General features: G+C 39.9%; 1 protein-coding gene and 1 pseudogene across 1 annotated transcript in view; one reads left to right on the top strand and one right to left on the bottom strand.

The window, feature by feature from the left end:
• The window catches only part of Zfpm2 (zinc finger protein, FOG family member 2), a 439,361-nt gene that overhangs the window by 301,233 nt on the left and 120,600 nt on the right, over positions 1-17,528 (top strand). The gene's annotated exons all lie outside the window — the stretch shown is intronic.
• LOC131897088 (large ribosomal subunit protein eL29-like) overlaps positions 3,502-17,528 on the bottom strand; it is a 124,778-nt pseudogene continuing 110,751 nt past the window's right edge.

Below are 17,528 nucleotides of genomic sequence, written 5' to 3'. Positions count from 1 at the left end.
ATTCCGCTTAGAGCTGAGCAATCCGCAGTGCTCTGTTCTCTGCAAGCTGATCAGTTGTATTTATCAATGGTGGCGAGTCTTTCTCTGTACCTCCAGCTCCCAAATAACTACACAGAGACTTATTATTAGTTATGAAAGATCAGCCTTAGCTAAGGCTTGTCCCACTAGTTCTTATAACTTAAATTAACTCATACATTCTGTCACGTGGCTCGTTACCTCATCTCTCCATGCTGCTCATGCTGTGTCTCTGTGTCTGGCTGGCGACCCTGACTTTTTCCCCCAGAAGTCCTACTTAACCTCTTCCTGCCTAGCAACTAGCCATTCAACTCTTCTCAGTGACAATCACAGTGACACATCTTCACACAGTGTAGAGGAATATTCTGCTATAATCAATTACCATCTACTGCAAAAGAAACAGTTCTAATGAGTTTTGAGAGCTACACTGATCTATGACTATAAAAATAAATATTTAGGGGGGAATATAATACAATGTCCATTTTAAAAAGTAACAGTATTGGATTCTCCTTAAGACCTATCACCTAGCCAGTCATAGTTTATGAGGTCCAGTTAATGGTACCAGTCATAAGTTTCTTCATGTGAAGAGCCTTAAAGCCAACCAAAACAGGTTACTCCCAAATTATTCATGTCAATATTGCACTGATGGGCGTATTCTACCAGTGTATCATTATTGTAACTCATAGGTAAGACTGTTGAAGTATTTTCATTATTGATGTTTTCTCCCCCAGTACTCTGCATAGCAACTTCTTATACTATAAATCTACCCAGTAGTGATGAAGCTCCCTGATCATTATCAGTTTGATTTCTCTATGTTCTATATGACTAAAGCATGTGGTGTCTTAAACAATAGGGTCTTACTAATATTTCTGGAGGGCTACCAATACTAATAGCAGTAGTTTGTATTGCTCTGGGGGGCAGGGGCAGGGTATGTGAGACTCCACTCTTAAAACTATGCTTTTAGTTTAATGGCCTATGGTTATTAACTCTTCCTATAGGTCAGCCACATTTAAACTATGTTTATACACATATATTTTAAGTATGGACATCTAGATTAAATTGTGGTTGTTTGGGGGTTTTTTGTTGTTGTTTTGTAATTATTTTTACTTTAGAAAATCTTTACCTCATGGCTTTGAATTTTGATAGTGATATAGAAAACAAGTATCTGTCCTCAGTAGGAAGAAATGGATGTATTTAACAAAATGCACAAATAACTTTTATTTATTATGTATAGGTAGTATATGTTTGTAAGCTGGTGTATATAGTATATGTGTATGAACTTATACATGCATAGGTTGATATCTAGTGTATGAGACAAGATCATCCACTATACTGAGCACTCATTAATCAACTAGACGAGCTGGCCAGAGAACACTGGTGATCCACCTGCCTCTTCTCTCAAAGGACTATGGTTATAGCCATGTCCTACCATGTCCGGCTACTTTTTTATATGGATGCTGAGGACTCAGTTCCACAAGTGTGTATGACCGGCACTTTACCTACTGATCAATTGTTGCAGCCACAACTTTTTGTTTTACTCATGGCTTTGTTTTATTTTTGTCATGTTAGTGGGAAATGAACCCAGGACCTTGGGTACAGGGGACTAATGTTCTGCTATTCATTAAAATTCACCCCAGCCCTACAGCTCTGGGCATATTTTTTAAAGTAACTATCCTAAGATACTCAGACAGTCTTTACACACATACCAAAATGAAGCAAGACAGTGTAAAAACCAACCACTACATGGCATTTGGGATCTCCTGTTCTTCTACTCAGTTGCCACTACTTGCCAGGTTGAGAAGCTGTTTAGTATTCCCAGTATGTTCAAGTTACAAATTACTTAGTTAATAATTGGCTATAGTTTGTCCATTTGTCCAAAAATATCCCTTCTTAAACATTTCATAAATACCTTGTTATTTAATTTGTTCAGGTAACCAGAAGTATGTTATTAACTCGCTAAGACCATGATACCTCAGGCCTGGTCAGTTCATACTCACATTTTAATAAGATCCTGGGTGATCCAAGGATAGCGAATTTAAGTGAAGCCAAGGTCTTGTGATTACCACCATTACTTTAAAGGAAGAGCACTTTGTGATATTACAAGAGCTAACCTTGTTAGATGCTGGTGTAGAAGCTCTCGGGCTGAGACTTGTGGATTAATTTGAGTACTGGAGACAAATAACAATCTCAATTGCAGCATAAGAATGTCATTAAGGGAAATAAGAGCACCGAGAAGAGTTCCTTCCTTTGTCTTCAGATAGGCAACAGCTTGAGGTTGTATTGTTTTCCATCACACGGCCCCTCATTCATCATTCCCCCAAATAGAATTATAGAAAAGAATATGCCACTGTGCTCTACCAGGAACATTTATTGCTCTTTTCCTCTTCTCTCCAACACCTATTAATTTATATTGGGCATTAAACTGTAATGCTGTTTCTTTGCATGGTAAAAATGGCCCTGCATGTATGTCTTTAAATCAACTCCTTGTTATTTTGCCAAACAAAATGCTAAATACGTACTAAGGGGAAATACAGACCCATGACCCCTGACACTCTCAGAAGGGTTGGCTCTGTCATCCTTCCTGCAAAGCAAAGAGAGACAGAGAGGGGAAAAAAAACAAATTTGCTGAGCCACACATTTCAAGTTGTCGACAACCCTATCCACTAGAAAACAGAAGAAAATATATATGCTCTCTGTCCTGTCAAAAGGCTTTCACCTTATCTTGAGAGACTGTCAGGGCAGGAACATCAGTGAATGGACAGGAGTCTATTAAATTAATAAGCTGCTGGATGGTGTCTGGAGAGTTATGATGCTCTATAAATCCAGTTTGATCATGGTGGACGGGGTTTAAATCTGCCGACTTCTAATACACATCCAGTTCCTGGATTGGATTTGAAGTTTTGTGCCAGAGACACAGAGATAGTCCTACAGCATATGAATTAAGATTTATCTTCTCCCCCTTCTCTCCCCTTTCCCCCTTATACTACTTACAAAAATGAAAGCACCTTAGGGATCCCAGCAAATGTTACTGGCAGAAATGAAAGAACTGTTGTCAAGGTGAAAGCGTGACCTAGAAGCCTAAAATCAAACCGTGGCGTTCTATTCAAGCCGTCCTGGCAGAACCGAGTGTGAAAGGGCTGTGCAGACGCAGGGATGCCTGGACTTATCTATAACCTGTTTTAGAGTGACGCCTGTCAAACCCTACTCCTCTGTATTTACGACGGAAGGAAAACTAATGGTGTCACATCTGCCCTACAGTCATACAAATAAAATCAGGAAGTATCCTCACCCGTTAAATAAAGGCATTGGATACAACTCTTACTATGATAGAAGGTTGATTCAAGATTTTAGCTTTCAGCCATTGGAAGTCAAAGACGCATGCTTTATTACACAAATTCCCAAGTAAACCGTTAATTTTAGGGGAAGAACAAGTTATTTATATGGCATAACAAGTAAAAAAAAGAAATGTATTCAAAAATCATAAAATTCTCCCTGTTAAGCAAGTTTATTGCACTGATTATGACAAATAAGGCAAGAGGAAGTTGTTCATTACATGTTCATTTCTCTGTTTATAATTGTTCTTATAAATCTAGAGATTATTTCTTTGCTTTGTATTCCTGTTAGAAAGTTTGTAATAACAGGCACAGCCTTGTGTGAGCCAATATTATGCACCCATTTCAAGTTTGTTTTTTTTTTTTTTTTTAAACAGATCTTGCCTCAAGTTTATTTGTAAAAACAGCATAGGGTCCTGATGATCATCTGCGAATAGTGTGTAGGTGTGTCACACCAGTCCATCTGTCTTCACACTGGCAGACAGAAACCTTTTCTATGGGGCCTTCACAGGGGCCTGGGCACCTTTGCGAACCTGAGCTGGAGCTGAGGACTGGGCCTGAGCTGGAGTTGAGGCCTCTGCTTTGGTTTGAACCTTGGGCTTTGGTTGGCAGAGCCTACGACCCCATGTAGCTTCTAATTTGCTTCCCAAACTTGGAGTGAGCAATGAAAGACGGCTGAGCTTGCGGCTGGGGCCCTTTGGCATCTTGGGCTCAACCACCTCGGGCTTCACAAGGGCCCTGATGGCCCCTGCAACGTGCACTCACTGCCTTTGCATTATTTCCCTGCGTCTTCTTCAGTCTTTCTTTGTTGTGCTTCTTGGCAAAGTGCGTGTTCCTCAGAAACTTGCCGCTGACCCCCTTAAGAGGTTCATATCTTTGTGACTGGGATTTCTCGATGACATTTCTGTGCCGTTTTCGGGATTGGCTGTGTGTGGTGTGGTTCTTGGACGTGGCCGTGTCTGAACGGTAACTGGCGCTTTGTTTCTAAGCCACTAACTATTACAACACTTTACTGTAGAATTGTCCTGTCATGGCCTGGGCTGTAACACATTAAATCATTTCAGGAGCAGGGTGAGCTGTGTGAAAGAAGAAGGCGCACCCAGGCCAGCACCCACTGCAGACAAAGCAGAATCTCGGACATTGGTCATCAAATACTAATAAATTCCCAGTGAAAGCGTTATGATTATGTTCATTTACTTAAGGGATCATCTGGAGCTTAAAACTCAGTCAAGCGAACTGATGGCTTGGTAGATAAGAACACCTGCCGCTCTCACAGAAGACTAGAGTTTAGTTTCCAGCACCCATGTTAGGCTTCTCACCTCCACCTGTAATTCCAGGTCCAGGGTATCTGACTCTCTCTCCCGGCCTCTGTGGACACCTGTACTCTGAGACAAACATGCACACAGATTATTAAAAGGAATATAAATCTTTACTAGAAATAAACGTATTCACATCACAGAACTAACAAATGAAACTACTCACTTCAAGCCCATCTGCTTTTTTTTTTAATTCATTTACTCCCTTTTCATCTATTTTCATTCTTCATGTGATAGCTATCAAATTTGTCCATGGATGGGCACTTTTACAGGCACTGTAGTAAACAACACATCCCTACGCTTATTAATATTTTTGACCAGGGTGCCAAAATTAATGATGAGCTGATTCACAGGTTTATGGGTTCATCACACACACACACACACACCTGTGGTGTTTTCTTTCTTTGTTTTTTTAAGTAGAACAAACTAAGAAGAACAAAGGAAGAGTATATGAGGGAAATTCTTGTCATTAAAATTATCTGTTCTGAGGTTTCCTCTTTGACATCTGAAAATTATTGACATTTTCAATGAAAAGTTATTGGAAATCTTTCCCTATAACTTGCCAGTATATTTCTAAATATAAACTCCTATTCTGTAATAGCAATATACTGCACATTGCTAGAAAGATTAGCTGGATATTTTGGTAATTACCTCATACCCGAAGTCTTAAATAAATCTAATCTGTGTCACTCTCTACTCCCACAACCACTGAACTATGTACCTAGCCAGGAAATGCTCAAGAAGACAGATGAGTCCCACATGATACCCTTCATGTCTGTGGAACACGGAGGAGAGTAAATGTGTAGGGCTTTGACTTAATGAAATCCCTACTTCTCCTTTCTCAGCTCTCTCTTAGGGGCTATGTCCATAGAAGGATCTCAGGTGCTCTCAGAAGCAGGAAATGCATCACTATGGCCTTAGCTTCTGTCCTAATGCTAGCAGTACTTGATGAGAACAATACTGTAATGTCGTGTGAAATTCTAATCTCGTCAATATTCTACAAACAACCATTTCTTCCTCCAAACATGTATTTGTATTCTCATTCCAGAACACTGAACACTTGATGCTACAATATAGTCCTAGCAACAGAGAGGGCTCAGGATCAATAGCTGAGTTCTAATGAGGACACAAGAAATCATTGTTCAGTGAATAAAGGGATGTTTCATGTCACTTGCTTTCCCTTTTGCCTCAAGTTGTGGAGACCAAGGAAAATATAAATTATTTTTATAATAGATGTGGTTGGGAATCACACAGCAGAAAACAACTTAGAGTTCATGTAGTCATGTCGTAGGATGAGTTCAGGCGGCAGCTTCCTTGTTAAGACTTGCCTGTCCTCATGTCCTTTTGTGCCATCAAGTAACAGTACTGCTTGCTACCCTACTGAATCCACGCATGCCAGGAAGAACTAGTTAGGAATCAAACACAGTTTACATGTAGCCTTCCCAATCCAGATGAACCATGTTTAAATGAAAGGGAAAAGGAGAGCACTAAACTTTGTGAAATACTTGTGCTGGAGAAAACCTGTGTATGTCGTCTTCCGAGGCTAATGTGCAAGAGTTCCTACGTTTTTTCTAGATGACGAGACTGGGAAGATATTTTGTTTATGTTATGGAGTTATTGTTGGATAGAGTCAATATTTAGACTTGGTTTTTGCCCAAAACTCATTTTTTAAATAAAAGGATGCTTATTCTTGCCCACGTATGCCACACTGTAATTTGATAGGTCTGTCCAATTAATTAAATAAATAATTCAGCCAATAGAGGTTTTACTACAAAAATATTTTGAAGAACAGTATAAGGCAAGTGAATTCCTATCTGTATAAAAATAATAAAACATTTTCAGAAAAAAAAATATCCCAATGTAGCTAATTATGGTGTCCCTTGTCTATTAAGTCAATATTAGCATATCATAAAATAAATTTCTTAAGCATGCATTTAAAATATAAAATATATCCATCAAGCCAGGAATTCTCTTCCATTCTAAACAGCAAAAATGCTACTTATACTGATACAAATAGTTGCGTGTGTGTGTGTGTGTGTGTGTGTGTGTGTGTGTTTAAGCTTCATATAAATAAAATCCAATGAATAAAATTATATGTTTTGTGCCTTTTTTAGCCAAAATGATATTTTGGGGACAAATGCATATTTCTTTGTGCATCAGTAAGTCATTCTTTTATTGCTGACTAGTATTTCCACTGTCTATCTTGTCACCAGTCAGACTGCTTTTTTTTTTTTTTTTTTTTTGGTTTTTCGAGACAGGGTTTCTCTGTGTAGCTTTGCGCCTTTCCTGGAACTCACTTGGTAGCCCAGGCTGGCCTCGAACTCACAGAGATCTGCCTGGCTCTGCCTCCCGAGTGCTGGGATTAAAGGCGTGCGCCACCACCGCCCGGCGAGACTGCTTTTTATCAATGGTGATTTCGAGGTTTTTCTTTTCTTTACGTCTGCAGAAATGGATTCCTCAAAAGAGAAAAGGAGTCTTTATCAAGAGACTCTGGAAGTCTCTTGTATACCTTGGTGTCACTCAAGGCACATAGTTTAGCATTCTTTTAGGGGGAAAAATGGACCTACATTAAAATCCTTGGCTCCTGTAGTTCAGTGACCTTTGTGCTGTAGTGACCCCAATCAGCCTGTGAAAGTTGAAGCAAACAGTCCTAGTAGATTGTCAGGTATCTCTACCCCATTTACCATCTTCCTCTTCCTCACCACTTACCAAAGTGGTTCAGAGATGAGTGAAACTTAAAAGTTTCCCCGTGATATTGGTGTGTAAATACATGTAGCTACTTCACTTTTCCGGTCTTTATTTCTCTTGTCTTATTAATTGCTTTCCACAAAGGAAAAAAAAAAGCTAAACATCACTTTGGAATCCTTGCATGGAAACAGCCAACACTATGGAAAATATCAGCATTATTATTTCAGCTAATAGGCAGTTGAAGCTATGAAAAGAATAACTAGGAAGACAAATGAATGGCCAAGAGGTACAAAAATTATTTAAAGGAGAGATAATGGGCAATATTAACTAGGGTTCTGTGAACAAGAATAAATTATAACAGGAGGAGATGGATCTTAAAGGAATGTGGTACACTCAGACTTAATTAGAGGCTGGAAATGGACACTACCAGATGATATCAGACAGCTTTGGCAACTCCTTACAGAAACCAAAGCCCCATGAACAGCCGGATAACAGTTTAGTTTGTATCCTATGGCAACATCTAAACCCTTGCTACAGAAATATATTTTTCAGAAACTTCTCAACACCCGAATTGCTCGTACGTTAAAAAGAAAAAGAACAAATGCAGAAGTCTTCAGAGCTGAGAAATCGTACAGCCAACAGCAGCTGACTGCTGTGCCCTAACCTTCAACTCGGAGCAAACGATGAACTAACGCTGTGGATCTGTTAGTTGGAACAAAAGCTCCGAAATGTTGGAACGGAAGCACATGAGACATGAGGGAGTGAAGTGGTCCTTGGGTCAGCCAAAAAGTCCTCTGGTATTAGAGGATGGGCAATTTGTTTAAAAATACAAAAATAAATTGGTGATGTTTGCTCTAAAAGAAGAGTGTCATAGCATCAAACACTCATGTCTAATAACTACCTTTAGCAAAATATACCCACCAGAAATGACTTTAGATGTTTATAAATTATAAAATATCTTTAAATTTTGAATCAAAGAAGCTTATAGCAAGTGTGATTTCAAATCTTTAAAGAAAAACAATTCAATAAAATACCATCCTTCAGACAAACTATGTGAGTCTTTTGAGAATAGAAATAATTTCTTCAATTAAAATATTAAAGCATTACTTACCAAACTACTAAGAAAGCATGTGTATGTGTGTGTGGGGGGGATGTTTTAGTAGGAAATGCAGAAAAGCCTTTAACACAATAAGAATTACTTTTCTGCAGTTTTTTTCTTGGGATAAGGGTTAAACAGCTTCTAGCACTCATTAGGAAATTGCCTTGGAATGGAAAATATGTCTTGTTTTATCCTGATATTAACAAAGGGTAGGAAAAGAAGATAAACTCTTTCCAGAACTCTCTAGGTTGTTCTTAATATTAATTTGTTCTATAAATAATCGGCTAGTCTTTAAAATCTTCCTTGAACAAACTGGAAGCTTAAATACAATTGTTGATGGATCTGAGACATCATTGCCAGTGGTTTAAAGGGCTATGACTGTGTTAGGCAGAGAATGATGCTCACTAGCTGGACCTCTAATGATAACCAACAATGCCCCTAGCATGGTGGCTGTGGAGGAAAAGCTGGTTGGCCTCCATAGTGTGGCATTTCCAAATCCAGTACTTGAGCTCACAATCTTGCAAGACAGCCAGAAGCAGCAGCTCTTTCTCCTTCTAAACTAAAACACTGCCAACAATAGTATAAAACAATGATGATGAAGAATGACTCTCTGTCCCACCCACAAAGTGTGGCACTAAGGATAAAATGAAGGATAGTACATTCATTAGAAAATTGTTTTTAAAACCTGTGTTTATACATACATACATGGAAGATTATGTATTAGCAGATAAACACCTAAAGGCTTTATACTTGTGATTAAAATTGTTGATTGTAAAAGTGAAAAATAAACTCCTGGTATCATCATGCCCCCTAGCTCCACATTAAAGTACTGTTTTAATATTGATTGATCAAATAGTTATTGGGTTTCCCTATGAGCAATAGCAATTTTCAATAAATCCTTCCTGGCATTCTATAGCATTTCAGATCATAGATTTTAAATTTGAGAGCAAGGTAATATCATAGAAACTGAATACAAGAACTGATAATCCATAAAGAAAGTGAAACAGTCCTTAGATACACATCATGGCCTAAAAGGAGAAATAAACCCTATTCATTCCCAACACTAGCAAACAGTCTGGCCCCTGAATAAAGAGGGGTATGAAAGTACTTTATGCTTTGAGTTGACAAATTCCCAAGCAGAAAAAGCAATGCTTCGAATGCCAACCACAGTGAGTTTGGCAATAAATACCTAGCATTTGGAAAAAGAAAGTTTTAGGCAAAACTTGGTTAATCTGTGTGAGTTGCTTAATAATATTGAAAATCCAGAGAAGCAGATAACAAGTTTTGCTTCTCGGTAACACAGATTATAAATAACAGTCATGATAGAGGACAAGGGATGAAAACAGGAGGGTGTCATTTCTATTTCATAACAGCTGAACGGCTTGCTATGGACCTGGAATCATTCCTCAGCTTTCTTCTAGGAGGGGACTGAATACTGTCTGTGTAAATCTCTCACCCTAAGGACTCATACATCTCTCTAATACGGATTCTGGGTACTCTAACATTCCTGATAGAGGAAGAAATCTGTGAATTTCACCTGCCCCAAATAAAGGAGTTATTGCTTCAATTCTTGCACTGTGGCTTGTCCTGGTATGCTGGCAGTATAGTTCCCAGAGAGGCTCCAGGGAAGTGTGGAGACGAACTTCACCATCCCCCTTGCCTCAAAATCCCCGTGGGGCTCTATGATTTTTTTTCAAGGCCAGACTAAGTTTTATCAACTAGAGACTTGTGCCGTAAAGACTGCAATGGTAAAGCAAGCTGCAAGGAGCAGCTTTGAGGCGAGGCTTCAAGCTCTGTCATCACGCTTGAAGAATTTTCTGTTTAATGTACTGTAATGCAGTATTCAATGGGGACACGTTTAATTGAGTTTTACACAACCCAGTTGGGAGTAGCGCTGCAAGGTAGGTGATGTCTAGGTTTTTAATCTTCCACTCCGGAGAGGCTTGTTGACGGAGAGGTTCTTTCTCTTTGAAAGACAAAAAAAAAGGAAGCATGAGAAATGATACATCCGTGGATAAAACCAATTGGCAACCCCCAAAGGAATGAGGGCGATAAGGCGAATCCAGTACTTGTAGGAAATAAAAGAACCCAACTGTTCATTTAAATGAGAAACAACACGCAGGATGGAGGAGGCAGGAAGGCTGGGCATAGGGGTGGGCAGGGAAGGAGCTTGACAGAACGGTGGAAGCAGGAGGAGGGAAGCACCCAGGCTTGCTAGGGGGCCCTTCAAGGAGATACTGACTGGTGTTCATTTTCAAGGAAAATGAGAGGGAGACGGGGGTCAGTTTTACATTAGGAACAGTGAATAACGTGACAGGAGCTGTATCACACAAATAGTGCTTAAAATAAATCACCATTTCTTTCTAAAGTCCCAACGTAACCCCACATCAACCTGGGTAAAAATAGCGCCGGACCTTGTCAGAAAGACAAAATAATACCTTATACATCAGCTCCAAGGTATTAAAGTCCTCAGCTTTGGCTGTTCTGTTTTCTTCTGCTACAGCAGCCTACGCTGGCAGAGCAGAAGCAGCTGTGGAGTCCAAAGACCGCGTTTCTGTTTTGTCTCCATGACACTGGGCCTAACACTGCCTGCAAAGCCGGTCCAAGAAAACCTTTTCAAAAGAAAATTAGCGCTTATCGTCAACTTTCTGGTCCCAGCATAGCAGGGCAACTAGATAAGGGATTTCTCCATATACTCATATATTTAAAGTGTCCGCTTAGAAGGGAACGCTGGCATTTGTTTCCTCATTTTTTTATTCTCATGGAATCTTTTTCGGGCAGCCCCTCCTTATGCTACTACTACTGGGGCTGACTAGAGTTGGGTGTGCCTAGGAGTCCATCCCAGAGTAAGAATGCTGGGTTCCACAGACTCCCCTGGGTTCTGTACTCCACCTACAATGGGAGCCAGTTCTGGAAGAATGCCGAGATACCTCTCATCAGTGCTGGTGCCATGTGGGTAAAAAATACATTGTTGCCTGTCGGGATCAGTGCTAATTTAGGGTGCAAGACAAGGAGCCTGGTGGTCTGCGTGTCAACATATTGTTGGCATGAGAGGCATAGTGTTGTCTGTGTGTGTGTTTTAGCATTATTTAATAAATCTCCCAGTACTAGGCAATGAGACTGAAATGGAGAACCAATTCAGCCATTGTTAATGTCTTCGTGGAGTTTATATGGTCTACTGAAAAGTGAAACAATAACCACACAGATAAGTGAAATCTTTTCAAATAAACACTTAACTTGCCTTTGGTGTATAGAGAGTAAGTCCACAAAACCAAATTTCGTTTCATCAGTAGAGGTGATAGTAGAGGTGATACAGGAGATGGCAGTCCAGGCAAGCATCTTTATAGATCCCCTTATTGCCATACAGATTCACTCAACAAATATTTGTTAAGGTACCTACTATGTGTCAGACATTACTTGAGGTGCTGATTATCAAGTAGCAACTTGAACAAACTCTTCTGTTTTCAGGGAAACTATCACCTAAGCATTTTTTCACCTAATGCTTTTTACAAAATGACCATCTGATATCATATTATCTCTTAAATGTTTATAAAAGCATCTTACATGTCACAAAGCATGTTTTCTTTTACCATCTCATTGAAGTACTAATCAATCATTTAAGGCAGGTGTTAATCCATTTATGATTAGGAAAAATGGAAGCACAGAGAAATAAAGTAATTTTATCAAGGTTTCATAAGATTTTAAAATTAAACACATAACTACAATGCAATCATCCTAATTCATCCTAGTATTTTTACTTTACTGTGCTCTTTGTTATAATTTTATTGGGGTCTTTTTTATATTCTGTAATGATGTATAAGTGGTTTTCTCAAAGCAGGTATTATCAGAAAGTTCTATGTCAGCTTGCAAAACTAAATGTAGTCAAACTTTGCTGATATACCCACTTGGAAACAAGTTTTTCTCATTGACAATCAGCTAGTCTTGTTTGATTTAGATGAAGAAAATTTGGCCTTCCGCTGGGGGGAGTGGGTGCCCTTTGGTAGTCTTTTCTTAGTTATTGTGGCCAGTCCTACCCATCAACCAAATTGACAAGTGGTAGTTTCTACAAGGCTGGAAGATTATGAAGCAATATCAATAATATTTTGCTCTCCATCATATCAAAATCTATGAACGTCTCCTAACTGGTATCATATATTGGCTGTCTTGAAAATAACTGTTTCATTTCCTAACAGATTTTCCAAATGTTAGCAAATTTCATTTTACTATATTGTATAACCATTTTCACTACTGTAATCACTAATTTAATCAGAAATATCTTTAACTATTGGTGTATTATGAACTCTTGACATCTTATTTTTATTTTAAAAAAATCATTTTAATTAAAATATACTCCCACTGTGGGAGGGCAGAAGCCAGCCATAGGCTGGCCCAGCACTCTAGGGGGTCAGGCTCCTCTACCATGAGAAGATACTTGGTGGAGAAATGGGGGAGAAGGAGAAGCAGAATGTTGGTGCGCAGTGGAGACAGGCAGAACTAAAGACATGCAGGTGGTGAGAACAGGCTGACTTGGTGACCTAAGCTGACACCTAGGGCCATGTGATGTCCAGGCATGGGCTGCCAATAAGGGCCACGTCTGGGTCCATGGACCTATTGAAGCTGGGGTCTGTGTTGACGTCTGTGGCCAGTGTTAGCACAGAAGACCATAGGATGTGCTTGGTCTGAACCACCAGATGAGGCCATGCAACTGTCAGGATCATACCAACCTGACTGACCTAAACTGCCACCCAGGGCCATGGTGACATTTGGGCCTAAGCTTTGGCTACAACAGCCTGGGTCCGTGTTGATGTCTGTGGATTTATTACCACCAGGGCCATGGGAGAATTGAGCCCGGTGGCCTGAGCACTAGAGAACTGGTCCTCCCCTTCTCCAGTTGCCTCAGTGGGAGAAATGCTCCCCCTACCCCGGAGGGCTGGCTCCAATGTTGTAGGTCCACCCCCTCGACCCCCCGACCTCTGGAACAGGAGATTTGGCCTGCAAACACCAGAGAGTTAGCCCCGGCCCTTGCCTGAGGAGGCTAGTTCAGGTAGAGGCCTAGAGGCCTTGAGTTGGCCCATACCAACATCTACCCTATTTGTGACCTGTTGGAGCACGGGAAGGGACTGGTCCCGGCGGAACTGTAACTGCAGGATCTCCATACCTTGGGGAAACAGCATGATATCTGAGAGAAGTTTCAGTGAGGGTCCAGTATTGATGGTGTACCAGAAGCCAGAGGCCTTGGACCAGACCAACAACTCATTGCACGGACATTTGCAATTAAAGCTGTTTGGGCAAAGGGTATAAGTGACACATTGCACCTCTCACTGACACTACAAGGAATGAACATGTGATGGAGAGGTGGGATAGATAGAGGAGCCAAATGTTTTTATGTGTGTTTGTTTGTTTTATTTTGTTTTTATTTGCGAGGGTCTGCAAGGGTGGAGGGCAGACATGGAAGGAATGTGAAATGAGTGGGACTGGGGTGTATGATGTGACATTCTGAAAGAATCAATAAAAAAGTTATGAAAAAAATGTTCTAGCTGACACCACCATTCTTTCCATTTATCTCAATATGACTTTAAAGTAAATAATACTCTATGTTTTTGTGACCTTATTATCATCCATAAATTCCACATCTCAGAAGGTTCAGAACACCTTCAAACTGGGAACCAGAATCATGAGCCCCTCTAGAAAACTCATGCCTAATTGCAACTATATTGTACTTCCTGTTGAATCCTTGACAAATAAATCAGTGGTATTGATAGGTGAGACTTTTTCTGGTGGCTGGAAAGATGCTCAACCAGTGAGATACCAGCTATGCAAGCATAAGGACCCAAGTTTGGGGCGTTGGCACCCACAAAAAGCCAAGCCTACTAGCACTGCCTTTAGTGTAAGCACTGGAGGGATGGGGTTGGGGGTGATAGAGAGACAAGTAGCTCTCCAGAGCTCATAAGCTGTCCAAACTGGTGAACTCTTGGCTCAGGTAGAGTCCCAGTCTCAAATAATGAGATAGAGAATGATAGAAGACACTACACATTGACTTCTGGCTTCTGCCCCTTCTCTCTCTCTCTCTCTCTCTCTCTCTCTCTCTCTCTCTCTCTCTCTCTCTTTCTCTCTGTCTCTGTCTCTCTCTGTCTCTCTGTCTCTCTCCCTCTCTCTCTCTCTCTCTCTCACACACACACACACAAATGTGAACACCCACATACACAGGAACATGCACCCATACATACACTAACACACATACACAGGTACATACAAATTATCTTATCCGTTATGTATTTTCTAGTAACCACCTAATAATATTATGGTGATAATTGTCAATGAGTGGTATAGGCAGAGCAAAAGCAAAGATTCTATTAGAAATTATTAAGATAACGAAGGGGAAATCTATGCAATGAAAATCTACATAGGATTATATTTTTACAGAGGATTATCATTGTTGCGCTTTGTATTTTCTTTGGAATTTTGCACAGACTTTTAACCTCTTTTGAGCTCCTACAGTTGATTAAATCATGGTATTAGAAGTGTATCTGTGAAATAATTATAACCTCTGTACAACCATTATGTTTATTCCTTATAATTTTTTTTTCTTTTGAGACAAGATCTCACTATGTTGGTCAGATTGGCCCAGATATCATTATGTAGACCAGGTTCAGAATCCTTATGTAGGCTTGAATTGCAGGCATGTGCCATCATAACCACCTCCCACTCATCTATGGTTCACACCATATGACTAACTTGACAAGAGACGATCTACAAACACAGAAGACTGCAGAGCCATCTCTCCTATTTCCTATCACATGTCGCACATACCATTTAATTATATAAAATACTTAGGCTCTAGCTCTGCCACTGGCTAACTGTGAGGCTCAAGTAAGCTATCTAACTTCTGTACCTTGATATCCTCCATGTAAAATAGAGGAAATAAAGCCCCTTACTCTTTAACGAAATGTGTATGAAGGAAAAACTCATAACTGTGCTTAGGACACAGCCAATGCTGTACAGTTTTCAATATACTTAAAAAAAAAAAAAGCCTGTTGACTCTATTGCTGACTAGTTCCTGTAGAAAAACAAGAACTGGACTGAGAGATAGCCCTGAGTAATGAGCACTCATTTTCTTAGAGATAACAAAGATTGTATATTTACCCAAATGTCCTGTGAACTTAACCCACAGAGAAGGAGTCATTACCAAAGTTAAAACAGTTTAAGTGAATGATATTGTCAGTTACATAGACTTGGAACTGGTATTATTTGAATCATCTACATTTGCATTGATAGGGTGATATTTAGCATCAGTGACATCTCTGAAATGCCTTTGTATAAGTGACTTTGGGATAAACCCAGATGGGGAAAAAAATGCACTTCAGAAAAAAAATGCCTGTTGACTCTATTGCTGACTAGTTCCTGTAGAAAAACAAGAACTGGACTGAGAGATGGCCCTGAGTAATAAGCACTTATTTTCTTAGAAATAACTAAGAGAGCCCATTGCTCCATGGAAAACAGCTGACAATACTTACAGCCAATGATCAAATAAAGCCCTCAAGCCAAACTTAGAATTTTGGAAATTCATAGTGTCTGCCACCGTTAGTTGAAATGTTTCTAACTTCTGAAGAGATTAGCAATTGTTGGGAGTGTATTTTTATGGTGTATGACAAAATGCTGCTACCTTTGGACAATCTCCATTATTCAGGGAGTCAATATTGACCAAATGACAAGGGGACATTGCTATAACATTATATATAAGAAGAAAGATGTAGTGGGTAGCTGTTCCAGCTTTGACGTGGAAGTAGTACCCCCATTGAGGCTTCGGTAACTGTCACACCTACAAGGCGAGGCAAGGACAGGAGCCCTTAAGACCCGAGATCCGGATGTGCTGGCTTTCTTGGTTCCTGGATCCTGGATGCTGGAGGTAAATTGAGCAGAGTTTTCCAGAGAACACTGCTGGACTGCGCCACACCTTTCCTGGACCCTGTAACCTATCTCTTTACTTGTTAGTTACCCCACAAAATAAACATCCCTTTAAACTACGTGGAGTTGCCTTAATACTACAACCAATAGAAAGATCCATTCCCAGTGCCTTGTGGCTTCTAAAATGGCAAAGTGTGAAATTTTCTTGATGTGCTGTCAGATTGCACACTGCAATCCACCTTTAAGAAGGTAGTACATCTTGGCTTTTGTCGTAGTAGGAAAAGCCAAATCCTGAATTACTGAAGAGGCAGTTAATGATGGACCTCTCTTCCCAGTTAAATGTTGATAGAAGGCCAGGTTTACTGTGTGTTTGTTAATCAAACACCCTAGGAAACAAGACAGTATGCAGGGCATATGGGATTCCAGCTTGTTTCTGTTAATGCTAGCCTTTAAAGAGATCTGCTAAATTGATAATATGGTGCCCGTTCTTGTTATTTGAGAGGTTAGAATTTAAATTTTTTTATTAAAATGTTTCATTTCTGTTAAGGTGTCATATTTAACATTGTTATTTTAAAATGGATAAGTAAATATACAAAATGTTTATTAACTACCATTGTGGTGCCTAACAAGATACGTAACCCACGTAAGCCAAAGTTCTTTGGGGGGGGTCTTTGGATTTCCAGAGTGCAATGGAGTCTTGATCTGTTGAGATAGGTCACAGAGAAGGGGGACTCAAAGACTTTCAATGCATGAGTCACTTGAGTTAGGCCTCCAGGCTTTGACACGCCACAAGCTCCCCTGAGGCTCACACACCATAGGTAGCTGTTACCAAATTGGGAGGAAGCTCAGCAGAGCTTGCCCTCTCGACCTCTTCGGATCTTCACCAGCCTTTACAAGCTGTTCTCTAATTCATTCAAAATAAAAAGGATTTTAAAACATGTGCTTGCCTAATTTTAGATGAAAGTGAAATGTCAATTAATAAGTCTAATTTTGCTCCAGCCACTGAATTAGCTTTTTCTACCTTGCAAAGCAGCGGCCTGCGTTGGGCAGACATGGGAAGATGACTGAGCTGACAGTTTAATACCCCAGATTTGCTGACCTGCATTTTCTCATAGCAGAAAAAAGTACTTTTAGCACTGGAATTATCCTTGCCTAATGAAAAAAAAATGTAGA

This window comes from Peromyscus eremicus, chromosome 20 (genome assembly GCF_949786415.1).
Source record: "Peromyscus eremicus chromosome 20, PerEre_H2_v1, whole genome shotgun sequence".
Lineage (NCBI taxonomy): Eukaryota > Metazoa > Chordata > Mammalia > Rodentia > Cricetidae > Peromyscus > Peromyscus eremicus.
The sequence above is the reverse complement of the archived record's forward strand: the minus strand, read 5'-3'. Positions and strand labels throughout refer to the sequence as shown.